At 41.3% G+C, this 15,935-nt stretch overlaps 1 protein-coding gene across 5 annotated transcripts in view; it reads left to right on the forward strand.

Annotated features, from left to right (window-relative positions):
* Positions 1-2,124: 2,124 nt before the first annotated feature.
* DSE (dermatan sulfate epimerase) overlaps positions 2,125-15,935 on the forward strand; it is a 37,488-nt gene continuing 23,677 nt past the window's right edge. For 2 of the 5 annotated variants that reach the window (XM_048298437.1, XM_048298442.1), the window contains exons 1-2: positions 5,017-5,148; positions 5,587-5,656. The gene's annotated coding sequence lies outside the window, so the exon portion shown is untranslated. The other 3 variants (XM_048298439.1, XM_048298440.1, XM_048298441.1) reach the window with 3 other exon arrangements.

Below are 15,935 nucleotides of genomic sequence, written 5' to 3' on the forward strand. Positions count from 1 at the left end.
CTGACTTTCTGTCTGTTGGCCTCAGGCTAAATCAGGCTGAACACATGGTGAGAGCAAGAAAGAGTGAAAGAAAGGAAATGTAAAGCAGAGAAAGATGTCCCATTTACATACAAAGAAGAGCTGTTTAGGAAACATCTAGTGTTTTCCCCTTCCAGCTACCCTACTGATACTTTGGCTACCACGAAGTAGAAGAGTAAAAGGCTGCATCTGTGGGAAAGAGAGAAGCATTTCCAGTCTGTAGATGTAGAAGCAGTCAAAGGATTTTCCTGTGAGAGAAATTGCTTTATGCCACACTGAATGTGTCCCAACCAGACAGGTATCCTGATGAGCTTAGACCAAGTTTCCAAATTCCTGAAATTTGATGGAAATCAGCCCTAAGAATCAGACTTTTTCTAATTTTTAGGTCTGATTGCAGGCAACTCCTTTTCATCCTAGTTTTGGAGCTGTGACTGTTTCTGTCCATTGCCTGCACTGAGCCAGAAGCCCCAATGCCCAAGTATTAAATGGAATGAATCATGCAACAGCCTCATAAACTTTAAGGATGTAGCAGGAACAACAGTAGGACACTGTCTGGTCCACACCCTCGTTGGAAAATAGGAGATAGCCAACATTCTCCCATATGTGTCTGGAACTGGGATAAGATTGGAAAATTAAAGCTGCCTTCATGTGGCACTAATAAGTCCAAGGAGAAGAGTTGGGCAGAGCATCTCAGATGCAAGTATCCAGATTTGCAGTTCTGCAGTTCAGCTACAAGAAGAGACTGGCCTAGTGCTCTTGTCCTACAGGGTTTCAGCTCACAGCACTAAGATCAGAAATCATCACAGCTGGACACAAAAGGCAAAGAAAACACAAGGGTTATGGTCATAACCAAATCAATTGTTTTGAAGAATTAGTGAAAGAATCTGGAGAATTTTTTGTTTCTCTCTCTTTTCATTTGTTTTGTCACTTAATGACAAATGTAGAAGTGTTTCTTACTTGGGAATTAGAGACCAAACAGATCACATAGAGAACACAGGAGTCTTTAGTGAGAGGCAGGGACTTAAAAAAAAATAAAATAAAAAACCAAACAAAATCAATCAAACAAACAAAAAAGACAAAAAAAACCCCATGCACACAGAGGAAAATTCAAAGAAGAAAAAAATGCTGTTGCATAGACTGGGCAGGAAGAAAGAAAAGAAGAAAAGGATGGCCAAGGCTGCATACGTGGAACAGGTAGAATGACATACAGCTTCCCTCTTTAGGCTAGTATCTTCAGTTAGGAAGAAAGAGAAACCACCTCCAAACATACAAACTCTAATAATTGAGAACCAAAGGCTTTTAAATGTATGAAGCATCAAAAGACACTTGGTGTCTCCCCCAGAATGAGCCCTACATCACTTGCTCCATGTGGCCCTGCTGCCTTCCTTCTCCCTGTCCTACTGAGGCAACTGGGGTTTGTTCCCTCTTCACATCCTCGTAATCCAGCTTGGCAGTGCAGGAGGAAAATAAAGTGTGTTTCCCTTCCCTGCAAGACAGATAACTACCAGGCTTTCTTGGAAGTTTTTCCTTCCCCAAGAAGAAAGGATAGATGCTACCAAGAGGTGGCTGCTCACGGTGTCTCTGATGCCACAGACATTTTCAAGACACGCACTGTACTTAGGTGTACAGTGATTTCTATGAACATGACCTAAAAAACTTGCCATTGTTGGAAAAGAGCAGCATTTCCCACTTGTGCTTGGCTCAGTCACACAGACACCAGCCACTGCATGTAATGTGGCTTGCCATAAAGACCAAGGAAAAATACTGAGCATGTGACGTAGGAGTAGAACAGTGTCTGACCTGAAGTTTTCAAACAATTTCCATGAAACATACTCTGCACAACTGGCCAAGTCAATGGTCTTAGCTCCAACAGGTAAATTTAGCTCATTTCCTAAATCCATTCTGGAGCAATGCCACCCAAAAGGTCAGGTTGCTGTATGTTTCAGTGTCACATGATGCAATTTAAGGAAATGACAGCTACAAAAACTATTTACCTCAGTGGGACTTTTCCAATAAAATTAAATTAAATTTAAAATTAAAAATTTTTTAAAAAGAAAGGAACAAATAAACTAGGGACTTGATACCTGAAAGGAGAGAGGGAATGAGTGATTTCAGGGACAGAAGCACCAGGGGAATGGAAAATATATGATGGTATGTTACTGAGTCAGTCATTTAAAACAACTTTATGGTCAGTGGCAAGAATAGATAGCCTGGGGAAATGATTCATCACATCCTAATGAAGACATCTAAAACAGGTCAGATGAATTCTGCTGTAAAAGAATTTACTTTTCTCTGCAGTGTTATAAACAAGAGTCTAACATAACTAGATCAGAGGTAGTTACTCATCAAGTATAGAACAAAACTGCATGACATGTTCAGAGGTTAGATGGATCCCACCCAACGTTGCTGCTCCAAGTTGACATTGTTTCATTGTTTAATTGTTTTCTTCTTGCTGTCAGCACTGAATTCACTGGCATGCAGCAAGGCTAGCAAACCACTGAGAGAAACTCAACCTCAGCAAGAGGAGTTATACCCATGGCTAAAGAAGTGAAGGGCAGAAGGAGATCAAAGACGATCCATAACCTTGCCTGTGCAAGTAGCATTTTAAACATAATCACACAAACAGGACCTTGACAGGTCATCTGGTCCACCCCTTGCTCTAAGGCAATATTCATCAGACTTTCTAGATCTGAACCATTCTTGACAAATATATGTCCAACTTGCACTTAAAAAGCCTCCAAGGAGAGAAGTGCTGCTCACTCCTTCTTTACTTACTCTTACAAATACTTTTTTTATCCTAGCTAGCCTAAATTTCTCTTACTGCAATTTACATGGTGTTTTCAGAGGATGAGGATAAGAGATTATTATCATCTTCTTTTTAGCAGCTTTTACATAGCTGAAGGCAATCTTGCTCCAGCTTCTATTCCTGAGGCTAATTTTTTCAGTCTTTCACTGGACATGATGCTTGCTAAAGCTGGGGCCATTTTTATTTCAAAATAGCTAGTGGCAATGCTGAAATTAACCTAGTGTGGACAGATCTTGCCTCTCTTAGATATCGCTGAATCATCCTATAAATTTAAATTTATCTATTTATCCTGACAAGCACTCTGAGTTACCAGGAAGTAAAATGAGCCCCATTTTGCATAAGAGGACACGAGGCAGAGAGGATTTGTGGCTCTCCACCCTGTTGGTATCTCCGGCGCATCCTAACTGCACACCAGAGCAAAATCCAAGCAGCACATCCAATCTCATCCCTTCTGAGGCAGAAAGCCAAGAGGCTATGCTATAAAGGAGCTATGGTGTGCTTTGCCTGGGTATTCGTCATGACAGGGCAGAACAGGGCAGTTTTTCTACAATACAGAGAGATCCATGCACAGACCAAGAGCAGGATTTCAAAAGCCATTCAGACATTACGCTTTTCAGAATTTTAAGGGTTAATTCCATTTAACTTAGAGTCAGGTACTTAATATATTTACATTCCTAATGATGCAGACATATGACAAGTACTTGAACACCTTCCTCATGATCACTTTAGGCACCCGTTGTAATTTTAGAAATTCCAGTAGAATCAGTCTATCTGCCACATCTGGTCTGACTGTGAGGTCTGCAGCTCTTCACATGTTCATTTGTATCACAACAGCAATATTTTACAACTCTACTATCAATGCCGTAGAGCCTAATACCATTCAAATAGGCGTTCAGAAAGATATGTTCTAATGATTAATCTAGTGTTTGCATGACTGAAACTGAAGCACTTAGTGCTTTTAGGCATGTCATTACTGGTAAAAAAGCAAGGCTTCATTCCAGGTTCCGGCATTGGTCTTGGAGTTTGCAGCATCAGCATGTGGATCCCTAGTCTTTAGGGCTGAGATTGTCACTAGATGTTGCTGAGAAATACAACAGGAATGAAAAGGTGAAGGGAAATTTATAGTTTCTAGTTTTGTCTAGCTTCCACAAGTTTATTAGTCCTGATAGAACAGCGGGAAATCACACTTTAAACCACAATGAAGCTGTTCAAAACCATCCTCAGAAAAAAACAGAGTTTGCATTTTAAAACAGGGAACTGAGCACTTATGAGCCTGCTGACTGACTCAGTAATATCAGTAAACGCATTACTAAAATGAGGAATACGCTTTGTGAGATGTAAACTTCAGGTAGTTGGAGACCATCCTGATCTATCCCATGTAAATATTTTTATTTTCATTACATAGTCGATAAAACATGCTCAGCTTTCAAAACCCAACAAACACTCGGAATTCTTCACTTCAAACTTTGTATAGGCTATAGAGACTGAGAAAGAAAAGAGAATGTTCCAAAGGATCATTTATTTTATCCTCTTTTATGTTACTTTCTGAAATATCTGCAATTGTCTGGCTGCAAAAAATGTTGGGATGACTGACTTGAACAGTCACGGCGTTTCACTTTTATTTTTTTCCTCTTTTACATGGGAAACGTTTATGTAAGTAGCCACACCATTCTTAAAACAGCAGATTGACAAATCGGCTTTTTGTTTCTTTGCCGGTTTGAGGGGACTTTTGGGTGGGAGGTCCTATTCCTGTCACGCAGTATGGTGACAGCACTAGGGATGGGCAATGAATATGAATGGACAGCCGGGATGCTGTCACCTCCACAGCCACCCTGCCCGGTCCCTGGTACCGCTGCCGTACTCTGCAGCTCCAGGGAATCCTGTGCCAACACGCCGGGATTGGAACCAAAACATTCCCAGCGGAGAAACGAGTCCTCCCGCTGAAAGGGAGAATTAGGGCATTTCCGCGAAGTTCGAGCCGCGGAGGAACGGGCGGGGGAGGAAAAGCGATGTGCGCGCCAGGGATAAACAAACACAAGGGCACGCACGGAGCGAGAGGAGCGCCCGGGCCGGGCCGGGGAGCTGCGGGGCGGGCTCCACCGCGCCGGGCCGCCATGGCGTGAGGGGCTGGCGGAGCGGCGGGGGGAGGAGAGGAGGAGGAGGACGGGGAGAGGTACGGAAGGAGGGCGGGGAAGCGGGAGGTGGAGCGGGAGGGGGGAGTCACTTTCTTCCTGCGTTGAAAAACGTACCCCTCACCCCCCTCCCCGCTCCGTCGCCCGGGGCTGCGGAGGAGAAACTTTCTGGCCGGCGAGGAGCGGCCGGCGGTGAGTGCCCGTGCGGAGCGGGCAGCGCTCCCGCGCCTCCATCCCGCCCCTGCGCTCCGCCGCGGCTCCCGGGGCGCCTGGCGGCGGGGCGGGCGCGGAGCGGGGCGGGGGCGCCGGTGACCGGCGGGTTTGGGAAGGGGCGGTCGGTCCCAGCGCTGCCGCCGGCACACGGTCCCCAGGCCGTGCGGCGCCCGGGGAGCGGCTCCAGGTGCCCGCGGGGCCGGGCAGCGGCAGCGGGGTGGGCGCGGGCGGGGGCCGGGGCGTCCCGCGGGGAGCAGCCCCCGGCAGGCACAGCTTTGCCCGGCTCTGCCCCGTTGGGGCACCCGCACGACGGGCCCCGCGTGTCCGACGGAGGTGGGTGCGTGCGGAGGGACGTGGCGCTTTCTGTGCGGAGCTTCACCTGTGGGCACCGTGGGTAACAACTCTGCTTCTCCGCAGCACCGCGACCGTGACAGCCTCCGAGCCTTTTGCTGCTGAGTTCAGCCTCCCAAACATGCGTGTGTGAAAGGTAAGCGGTAGTAGCATCCTTGTCTTGCACCTAGGCACGCTGAGAGACAGGAACAGAGCGACTTGCCCGATGCAACTTCCTGCCACTCCTTTTTTTTATTTTATTTATTTTTTTTTTTTATTTTTTTTATTTGAAAAGTTTTTAGTGTCCTGGGACCAGAGCTGTCAACTCGGGGAGCTCAGTCTTCTCAGCCCCAGGCAGCGAGTTGCAATTGCTGTAGCTAGTATTGCATGAAAGCAGTGCATCATCACTTGGTGTGTCTCATGCCAACTCTTAAAATTCAACTTGGTATGAATGAAAGTAACCACCCTCTCTGTTCTTCTGTTGTTCTCTCTTGAAGCAATATAAAACTATGAAATTTTCCTGCATTTTCGGCTTGGTTTTTAGCCATAACGAATGGCAACATAAAAAGTAGACACAGCTGTGAATGAAATACAAGAAATATTGCTCAACTTGGAGATTTTTCAGTCACACTAAGAAGATCAACTTCAATTTAAATAACACTAAAATTTTAATATAGTCTAAACAAAGACAAAGAAAATCTCAGCCTAAATATTGCCACATTATGTTTATCATGCCAACTATTATTATAACTCATTGTAGTATTTCAAAAAAGGAGCAATTCAGCTGAAGGGCAGCAGTGGGAGTCAGTAATTCAGATGCTGTTTATTACTCTGAAAGACTCTGGCTGGGTAGCCTTGGGCAAGTCACTCCACCTCTCTATGGCTGTCTTTTCTTCCTTGTAAAAGAGATAAATGTGTTTGCTTGCTTCACAGGGGTGTTGACAAGTTTAATTAATTAATTAGTTTCATAACTACTTGTAGATCCTTGGGTGCATCTTTCTACAGAAGTGCTAAGTATTATTTCAGCTAAGAGTTTCCTTACTGTGTTTCATTGCTTATATGTGTTTTTTTTCAGTGACCTGAATTAGTTAAGTGTTATGGGGAAGTTAACAAAGTAGCAGATCTGGATTGGGATTGTCTTGACTCTCTGTGAACTTCACTGAGATGTGCAACCACAATGTATTTTAATAGGGCAGAGCTACTCAGGTCCTTTAAAAAAAGTCATTTTCTTCTTATTCAAAGTAAGAGTTTGCCTTTGTTGTCTTGTTTGAGCTATTGTGATGTGAATTGCCATGAGAAACACCTGAGTGCTCTTTAGATAATACAAGAGAAAGATATGAGAATAGTTTCTAAACGTGTCTGTGTTCTTTACTGTGGACACTGACCTCAGAAGACACTTGGTGCTAATTTTCCACTACACATTGATATACAGTCTTCTTTACAACCTGTCCTTTGGTTATAGAGAATGTTGCAAGAAAGAAATGCATGAACTGAACCACTGATTGCCTATGGTAAGAGTCGATAGATTTTGGTTGCCTAGGCAAGCTCAGTTTTTATCGCTGTATATATTAGTTATCATAACTAGATATTGAGTAAGTATCTGCACTACAATGGAGAGGAAAATGTATTTAATTACCTAGCCAAATGTTAGATGTGATTTTTATAGGTTACATACAGTTGTAAGTAAAAAGGAGTAGCTGAAAGCTTGTTTTAGAGTGACAGCTTGGGTTTGGTACTTTTTAAAGGTTCATGAGGTCTGTGTGTACCATTTCTTTTCCTCAAGGACAATGACACCAAGTACACAAGCTTTTTTAAAACTGAATTCAAATAAAACCGAGATCAGTGGTGGTAAGAAGTCATTCATATCACCAGGCAGCTGTCGGGTTGTGAATGAACATAGGAAGTTTATATCCTAGTAGAGAAATAGACACATCCATCAGTACCCAGCAGTCTGAGCAGTGAAAACTAGGGTTAAATGAGAAGGTAGTTGTCCATAAAATTGAAGTGTCCCTTTTCTCAGAAGTGATTGCATTTAACTAAAATTCAGTCACATTCTTAGGCTTGGGTAGGGAAACTTGAACATCTGGCACCCACAGCATACTACAGCAATGAGCATAAATAAAGCTAGTTCCTATTGCTATTGTTCCTGGATATTTTGCAAGAAATAAAGCCTTCTGGTGGGGGGGGTGGGGGGGGGGGGGGGGAGAGGGGAGAGAGATGCTGAAGAAATTAAAGAAGAAAATTAAAGAAATTAAAAAATAATGAAAAAAAAACTTTCTGTAACTATTGTTTTCTTGCTCAGACTTGGTAATGCAAGTGGCTGGTGAGTGAAAGAGATTGACTTTTCCTTAGCAAGATGTATTTAATTGGTAAATATGGTACCTCAGCAGCAAGTTTGTCCTGGCTGTTCTCACCTTCTTTGCTCTCTCCTTTCAGCTGAGGTAGATTAAAGAGCATAGTTACAGTGGTGGAGTCTCCTAAAGCTGTTAAAACATGGTGCCAGTTTGTGTTCAAGACTGTAGCCACATACTTAATATAAATAATTTAATGGATTCTGCATTTGATTCCCTTTGAGCCAGTATTCTGTTTATATGGGTAAACTTTGTACTGGTGTCTCTTCACCCAGCTAAGCCCAGCTGGGATATGGTGAGGTGAGACAATGTTGCATTAGTAAAACCCTAAACACTTGTGCACTGCACTTTGTGCAGATTTGATTACGTGCACAGGATGAGAACTGGGCAGAGAAGCCTGCTAGGAAAAAGGAAATTTAGCAAATGCCACCAGAGATCTCTCTCATGAATGCTTTGCCAATAAAAGCTTAGCAGAAGTAAATTGTTGGTAACAGAGAGCTGACCAAAGGGGTTTGGTTATTTTGGGAATCATGTGAAGGACAGAGCACTGGAAATAATTATCACATCAGGCACTGGCATGGCACTTTCATCAACTCTTGGGACATCGTCAGGTGTGAAAGCACAGTCACAATGTGACTATTATGTACACAGTCTGAAATTACCTTTGTTTGGTCTTTCTTTCTGTTTTTCTCCTTGCTTAGACTCAAAGTATACAGGAGGAATCAGCAGTAGCATTGTTTAGAGTAGGCAAAGGATTGTAGGGACCCTGGTCACTTGACTCTGGTAGGTGTTGTATCTCAGTACAAGAGAAATGTAATTTTAACATACAAGTTCTTTCACCACAGTTGGTCTGGTTTATGCCTTTATTTTGTGGGGGTTTTTATCAGAAATATTAAAAATGCTGAACATTTTCTATAAACCTGGTAGGCTGCTTTCAGCTTTCTAGTCAAGTGGCTGCCTAGAGTTGTTAAAGTATTTTGAAAAGTTATTCACAGGCATTTCTGTGGATATCATGTTCCTTTAAAGCCTTTTAATCATATCCTTGTAATCATGGCTCATCACACTTTTTACCAAAATGATCTGTCTGGTTTCAGTTCTGCTATGAGAGCCATGCCTGTGCAACTTAGTCAGAAATTAGATCATTAGATTGTAAATCTCAAAATTAACCCATAATTTAATGGTTGTGTTGATGCTGCTCACAGATTGCTCATGTACACTGTGAGTACCTACATTTTGCAGGAATAATGTAGCAGTTTAACTCCATCTGCAGTTGAGGCTTCTGTCCTTGAAAATGTAATCATCACTTTTATCAAGGCTTTTGTTAAAGGGTATTCTGGGGTGCACTGAGGACAATAATAGCCCTGAAGGAACTACAGGACAGTACATTCTATTTTCTCTCCAAGTTTGTACCCTGAAAAAAACAGTTGCATCTGAGTGTATATTGTATCTATGGGGAGAGAGAGGAGCTGTATGCTCCCTCTCTCTGTGGAGAAACCCTAGATAATGAGATAGCAGCAGAGATAACAACAGAATTGTATCAATAATAATGAACAACCTACTCATCAGTAGAGAAATGCAGCTACTAGGTAGGGTGGTACAATTTAGGTCTACGAACACAGTGACATTTATCCTGTAACAAATCAACCAGTAGTTCTGTGTGAGTACACATTTGGGCTCTGCATACTCACACTCTTAAGATTATCTGTAGATAATATAAAAGCAAGTGTTGGTTTAAATTGCTTAGATTGCAAACTCCTTAGGTTCATAAATTGACTTGCATCAGCATCTCTGGACTTTGCTGGTGCTCCTGTATGCTGTCAGAATAATTTAACATGTATGGTTGCCATGGTTTAATCCCAGCTGGCAGCTCAGCCCCACACAGCTACTTGTTCATTCCCCTCAGTGGGATGAGGAAGAGAACTGGAAGAATAAAAGTGAGAACACTTGTGAGTTGAGATACCGTCAGTTTAATAGATAAAAGCCACACAAAACAGAGAATTCATTGACCACTTCCCATGGGCAGGCAGGTGTTCAGCCATCCCCAGGAAAGCAGGGCTCCATCACATGTGATGGTTACTTGAGAAGACATGCTGCGACTCTGAATGTGCCTCTCTTTCTTCTTTCCCAATGTTACATGCTAAGTATGACATCATATGTTATGGAATATCCCTGTGGTCAGTTGGGATAAGCTGGCCTGACTGTCCCCTCCCAACTCCTTGTGCATCCTTGGCCCCCTTGTTGTTGGGGTGGGGGGAGAGGGAGAAAAGTCCTTGACTGTATAAATGTTGCTCAGCAGTAACTAAAACATCCCTAAATTATCAACACTGTTTCCAGCACAAATCCAAAACATAGCCCGGTACTAGCTACTACAAAGAAAATTAAATCTACCCTAGCCAAAATCATCACAATAAAAATAACAATAAAATATTGATATAGTTTTGTATGCAACACTGAGTCAGAAATGGGATATGGAAACAGTTAAAATGAGTTTTGATCCTATAGCAACTGAAGGATATGATGCATTTTAGAATTCCTGTCTATTAATATGAAGTTCTCTGGAAATGCTTTACAAGTAAAAATATTTGATATCTTCAGCTACTCAAGTTTGTAGATAGATATAGATATACAGAGTGAGAACTGGCCTTGTAAAACTCCACCAGAATCACATCATTTGTTTACAATTTCTTGAAGACAATTGAATGAAGGACAATTAAAACAATAAGCAGGGAATATTAAAACTGTTAATTATACATAGTCAAGAACAACAAACGAGAGGATTTAAAATATTTATGATTTAAAATATTTACAAGTATTTGGAAGAGTAAAGGTCAAGGCCAGAAAAGAAGAGTTAGTTGGAAAGAGGATAAAAGTTAAAGTCTGAAATGAAAACACTTGTTTTGGTATCAGAAGTTTCTGATGTTGTAATCAACCTCCTCAGAAGTGAGGGAAGATGGATAGCATGCAACTCCCTGGGGCGGATTAGGCACAAGGAGGAATTCAGACAGCAGTAATTGGCTTTCCCCTTTTGCACGTATGATTATTTTTTCCTGTCCTTTATTTGCACCTCCTGGGCATTGCCATCACCCTGTGAAGTATTTCTAGTTCTTCCTGTGCTCCATGATTGTACTACTGGATCCACACAGAGGCTCTAGTCTGCCCTAGGCGTTCTGTTCCCTTGCTCCCTTCTTGTGACGGGTGGTTGTGCCTTAGGGCTGTGAGCTGCTGTCAGAGGAAACCCTACACATTGTTCCTAATACCCCACACCAAAGGGTTCACAGCCTTACCGAGCCCACGTGGGTCTCTGTGCGAGGGCCAGGAAGACATGTTACTTCCCGGTAGCTGCCAAAGGAATATTGTTTCACCACCCACATTGTGCAGGAGCCTTTGTTCTGTGTTTCTGAAGTGCCTGTTACTGTCATAGTCCTAAGCCCCAGAGGTGCCCTACATGCTGTAACAGTGTAACACATGGATGAGTGGTTTGATTGACTTCTGGGATATTAAACGTAGGGAGTATATCCTCTTGGCCTAGATGAAAAGTCTCAAGCTGCCTTCCTCTAGTGTTAACATCTGTGAAAACATTTCTGAAGTAAAAAACAAAACCTAATTTTAATTATTGAAATGGCCTTTAGAAATTATGTCAGCACAGGATCCAGTGCTGATGTTCTAGAGGAGGTCTTTCTGTGGTAGCTTATAGGTGTATGCCTTTGATGGTAAAAGTGACTGGGCTTTCATTCACTGAATGTGGATGCCTTAACAGGCATGTCTGTACTGGTTGGGAATGATCGTCTGCAGGATTCCAGATATCAAAATTACTTCCTTACTCATTCTGTGGAATGAAGTATGGAATAAAAGATCCCAGTAAGGGTTAGGAATACTAGTGTTAGTGCAACCAAAAAATTACTGAGAAAGCATTTTTACAGGAGGATAAACTGTAAAATAGAAGGAAGTTCTAAATTCCCAGATTATGGTTTGGACATGCAGACGATTTCAATCATGTTTTCGCTTGAGGCAGAGAGAAAGTTATGCATTCAGAGTGTGTGTGTATGCCCTGTTAATTTATATATACACTGATAAAATAGACAAATAAGCTTTTAACTGAAAGAAATTAACAGATAAAACTTCCATCGCAACTGTCTTACACATCCTGCTGTGAACTTATAAAAATATTTTGCAGTTGCTGTCTTACCTGTAGCGTGGTGGAGAATGAATGCAACCCTCCATTCTCCCGGAATTATGGCCTGACACAGCTGTGTACTGCTCTACACAGATCCATTTGATTTTGTGTTAGATCAAAGGACAGACACAAGTTTAAATCTTGACTCCTGACTTGATGTCATATGCTGATAATCTCTATAGGAACTGGCTGTTTCTGGTTGCCATTAGGATTTTCATAGCACAGCTGTTAGACGTAAAAGTTGATACAAAGCTTCTTTCAAGGTATTTCAGATCGTTTCAGAACAAGTGCAACACTAACACCTGGATACCTGAGCTGTACTTTATTTATGGCAGATGTACTTCTGAATTATATTTGGGATTTCAGTATTTAAGTTTTGAAATACCTTTGGAATTATATAATTGTGATGTAGCATGTTTTTCATAGTGAAAAAATCAGAGGAAGAAATGAAGTAATGTCCCCTGGTGGCTAAGGTCTTAATAGGTATTTTTCAAGTTTTAAGCAGCAATTTTTATACCTTTCTAGTATTTTTATTGGACAGCCAGATAGCCACTGGTTTTAGCTCATCAACCAAAAGGTGGGTGAAGGACTCCTGATTGCTCCTAACTCTTGGGACATGGGAGTTTCCCACCTTGGTGTCCTGCCCCACAGCTTTGAAAGGGTCTCAGCGGTACCGCTTGTTGATGTAGAAGCTGTACAGCTTGGGACTTTGGTCAACAGATTCATCGTGATTATTACAGCACAAAGATAAGCTTATAGTTTTATTGGTTCTGCTCCATCTGCTACCTAATTATGCTGTATCAGATACGTTTCTCTGGAACGAAATGGTAATGTATATATGGGAATTAGTCTCTACTGACCCTTTCAACTCTGTTTTCACGGAGCTACTCTGCATTTTTTAGTACTAAAACGCCGTTGGATTCAGTTAGAAGACTTAATTGCTCTCCCGTTTTTAAATATGTTTGCAAAATATTTAGATTGGTGGTAAAACTGACTTTGTTGAACAAAACAGCTCTTCAGTTGATGTAACTGTCACGATATTAGAACGTTACCATTATATAATGTTGCTGAAGTTTCCAACTGAGAGGTTCCATGTTACAGATTTTGCTCCTCTCATCAGCAACAAAGTCAGCTGCAATGTGTGTGAAAAGATATTTCAGATATTTGGACAAAGTGCAAAAAAAGGAGTTCCTACAGAAGTTTCATTCTCTCTGCTGTGATCTAACCTACTGCTCCTTGTGTTATATTTTGGCAGTGGTCAGCATTGGGACAAAAAGTTGCACATCCCTCTCCATTTAATAGATTCCACACACATCTCATTGCAATGTTACCTATTAATTTCACAGTTTTGGTAGGACAGCAGCTGTTTCTCGTGTTTGACCATTTATTGGTAAAATATCTATGACTTTCTTACCTGTTTTAGCACTGGGTGCTAAATTTGCTTATTTTGGTTTTAATACCAGTTCTTGTAATGTAATTTGGGACAAAACTGTAGTGACACTGTTGTTCAAAATCAAACTGCATGTTATAATATTAAAAGCATTGAAACAAATTGAGTAAAAAAGTTCATTTTCACTGTCAATAATTTATGAAGTGCAAAGAAATTATGAAATTTAAGTCCTGACTCAGAGATCATTGTCTAAAGTCAAAATTTGCACACTGAACCTGAAGATTTGATTTTTGTCAGTATGGTGGAACAGATTTTCCTTTAAATATTTGAACACATTTCTTACACAAACATTTGTTTCTCAGGTGTCTCAGTTAACGATAATGAGAACTGTAGCCTTTGTGGAACATAGTAGCTTCCCAAAAGAAGACAAAGAGTCTGACGTGTCCATGTCCCAGTCCTGGGCTCTGGGAAGATCTTTTATGCAGAAACCTGAGTAATCTGTGGTGGTGTAATGCCTCCAGTTTGTGGTAGTTTTAGTCACCTGAAATCCCACCTTTTTTGTTCCTGATTGTAAATGTTGACAAGATGCCCATGTCAGAGGTGGATCGTGGCTAGCATGAGAGACACCTGCAATTTCTGCTTTTTTAAGAAGTGATAGAAGTGTGGTCCCAGTAAAAAGCAGCTACAAAGCAGAGTGGCGCTTCAGAACTGATACTACAGAAAGCCACAGTTCTTTACCTGTTTTTAATTTTTAATCACTCACAAGAAGGTCAGATTGCTTCAAGGACACACAGCTGTGCAAGCTGGTGATTCTAACCCTGCCATCATTTCCTGTCCCTCGTCCTCTGTCCCTCTCTCCCTCCTCTGTTCTCACTGATGAAGTGATGTTTCTGTGCACATGTGGCAGGAGTAAATGGGCCTCTCTTTTCTTTTAAATAGTTTATTTGGTAAACTTACCTGTATAAACCAATGTTTAGTTTAGTTAGTGGTTTCAGTTTTACAATACTTTTTTTTTTTTTTACTACAGCTGAACATCTAACAGTTGATGAAGATGGGGAAAACTAAAGTAGTTAAGATTTAATCTGTTTTGGGTGGGTTTTTTGGAATAATTGGTGTTTTTTACTGTTTGTTTCTGCTGGCAGTGGAGTGGAAATCATGCAAAATGCTCTTTCAGTCTAGGACTAAATGACAACATTTTCAAAGCACATTGTATATGAGCATTTTCTTCCATGGGCAAGTATCCTTCATTCTGCTTTTAATTTTTAATACTTTATCAGGTCACGGTTTCCCAACTGAATAAAACCCCCTCGTTTTCAGAGAAGGTTGAATTGCTTGGTAAAGTTTATCTTGGAAGATGTGACTGGTAAAGATGCAGTGTAATATGAGAGTAAGAAATTCCTTTAGCTTTAAAAAATGGTATTGTGAGCGCACATTAAGTGATCAGAAGGCCCAGACTCCTATTCTTCCAAGCCCTGTGTATCAAGCAAACTTGTAGTAGGTTCACTCACAGTTGGTAAGCTGGAGGACACTTACTTGCACAGATCCAGCTTCACCTAAGCTATGCTGATAATCAAGGTTCAGAGATTTGCTTGGAAAGGAAGGTGTACTCCTTTCCAGCTGCCTCCTCCCATCCCTCAGTGACACCAGGCTGAGCCCTGCAAAGTTACGGGACAGGGCTCACTGTCATTACTGAGTCATGGCTGCTGTGAGTTATGGTCTTCATATCATAGGAAGGGTGTCAGTAGAATTTAACCGAGAATAAATTATTTTGTACTCCTGCTTTTGTCACTGCCTATTTACTTTTTTCCAGATCTTGACTGTGAATAAGCTGCTTATGAATATACAATAGGTTGGTTTTCCAGTTATTCTGTTGTTAGCCTAAACAATGTGGTGCAGTGTAAAGGTAAAAAGAAAGGGTTTACCTACTCATGTAAGGGTAAAAAAAGGGTTTACCTTCTCTGTGAGATGTGCACATTAATGAAGGGTGAAAATGAGGGAGGCTATTAAATACTTGAGAATACAGACTATGACTTTTTGGCAACACTGGGTATGTTTGATGATAGCGTAATGCTGAGAAATGTGTGTTCAGATTTGAAAAGGAGAAGTTCTGGGAAACCTTACTGTATATTCCCTAGTCGTTGGTCAGAAATACCTTAATTTAGGGATCTCTTAAAACCATCCCAAAATTTATGCATGTTCTTAATTCTCACTGATGTGCAGAAGTACTTACAGAAATCAAACCAAAGGAAAGAATGCATGAAGTCCTAACTGCTAGCTGGGATTTTTTTCTGCTTGTGTAAGCCAGGAAACTTTTTCAATATATGGTTGACACAGAAGAAGCTACAAGCATTTTTACCTTTATTTTGTGTATTTTTTAGGTTCTTTCCTCTGCCCACAGTTCTGAAGGATCACAGAGGCATTAAAAAAACTTAAAGTGGAGTTTTTTATGACAAAGCAGTTTTTTCATCAATTAAAAAAATGACATCATGTTTCAACCATAATATACTGGTTTGGCTGGTTT

This window comes from Corvus hawaiiensis, chromosome 3, assembly GCF_020740725.1.
Source record: "Corvus hawaiiensis isolate bCorHaw1 chromosome 3, bCorHaw1.pri.cur, whole genome shotgun sequence".
NCBI classification, from domain to species: Eukaryota; Metazoa; Chordata; class Aves; order Passeriformes; family Corvidae; genus Corvus; species Corvus hawaiiensis.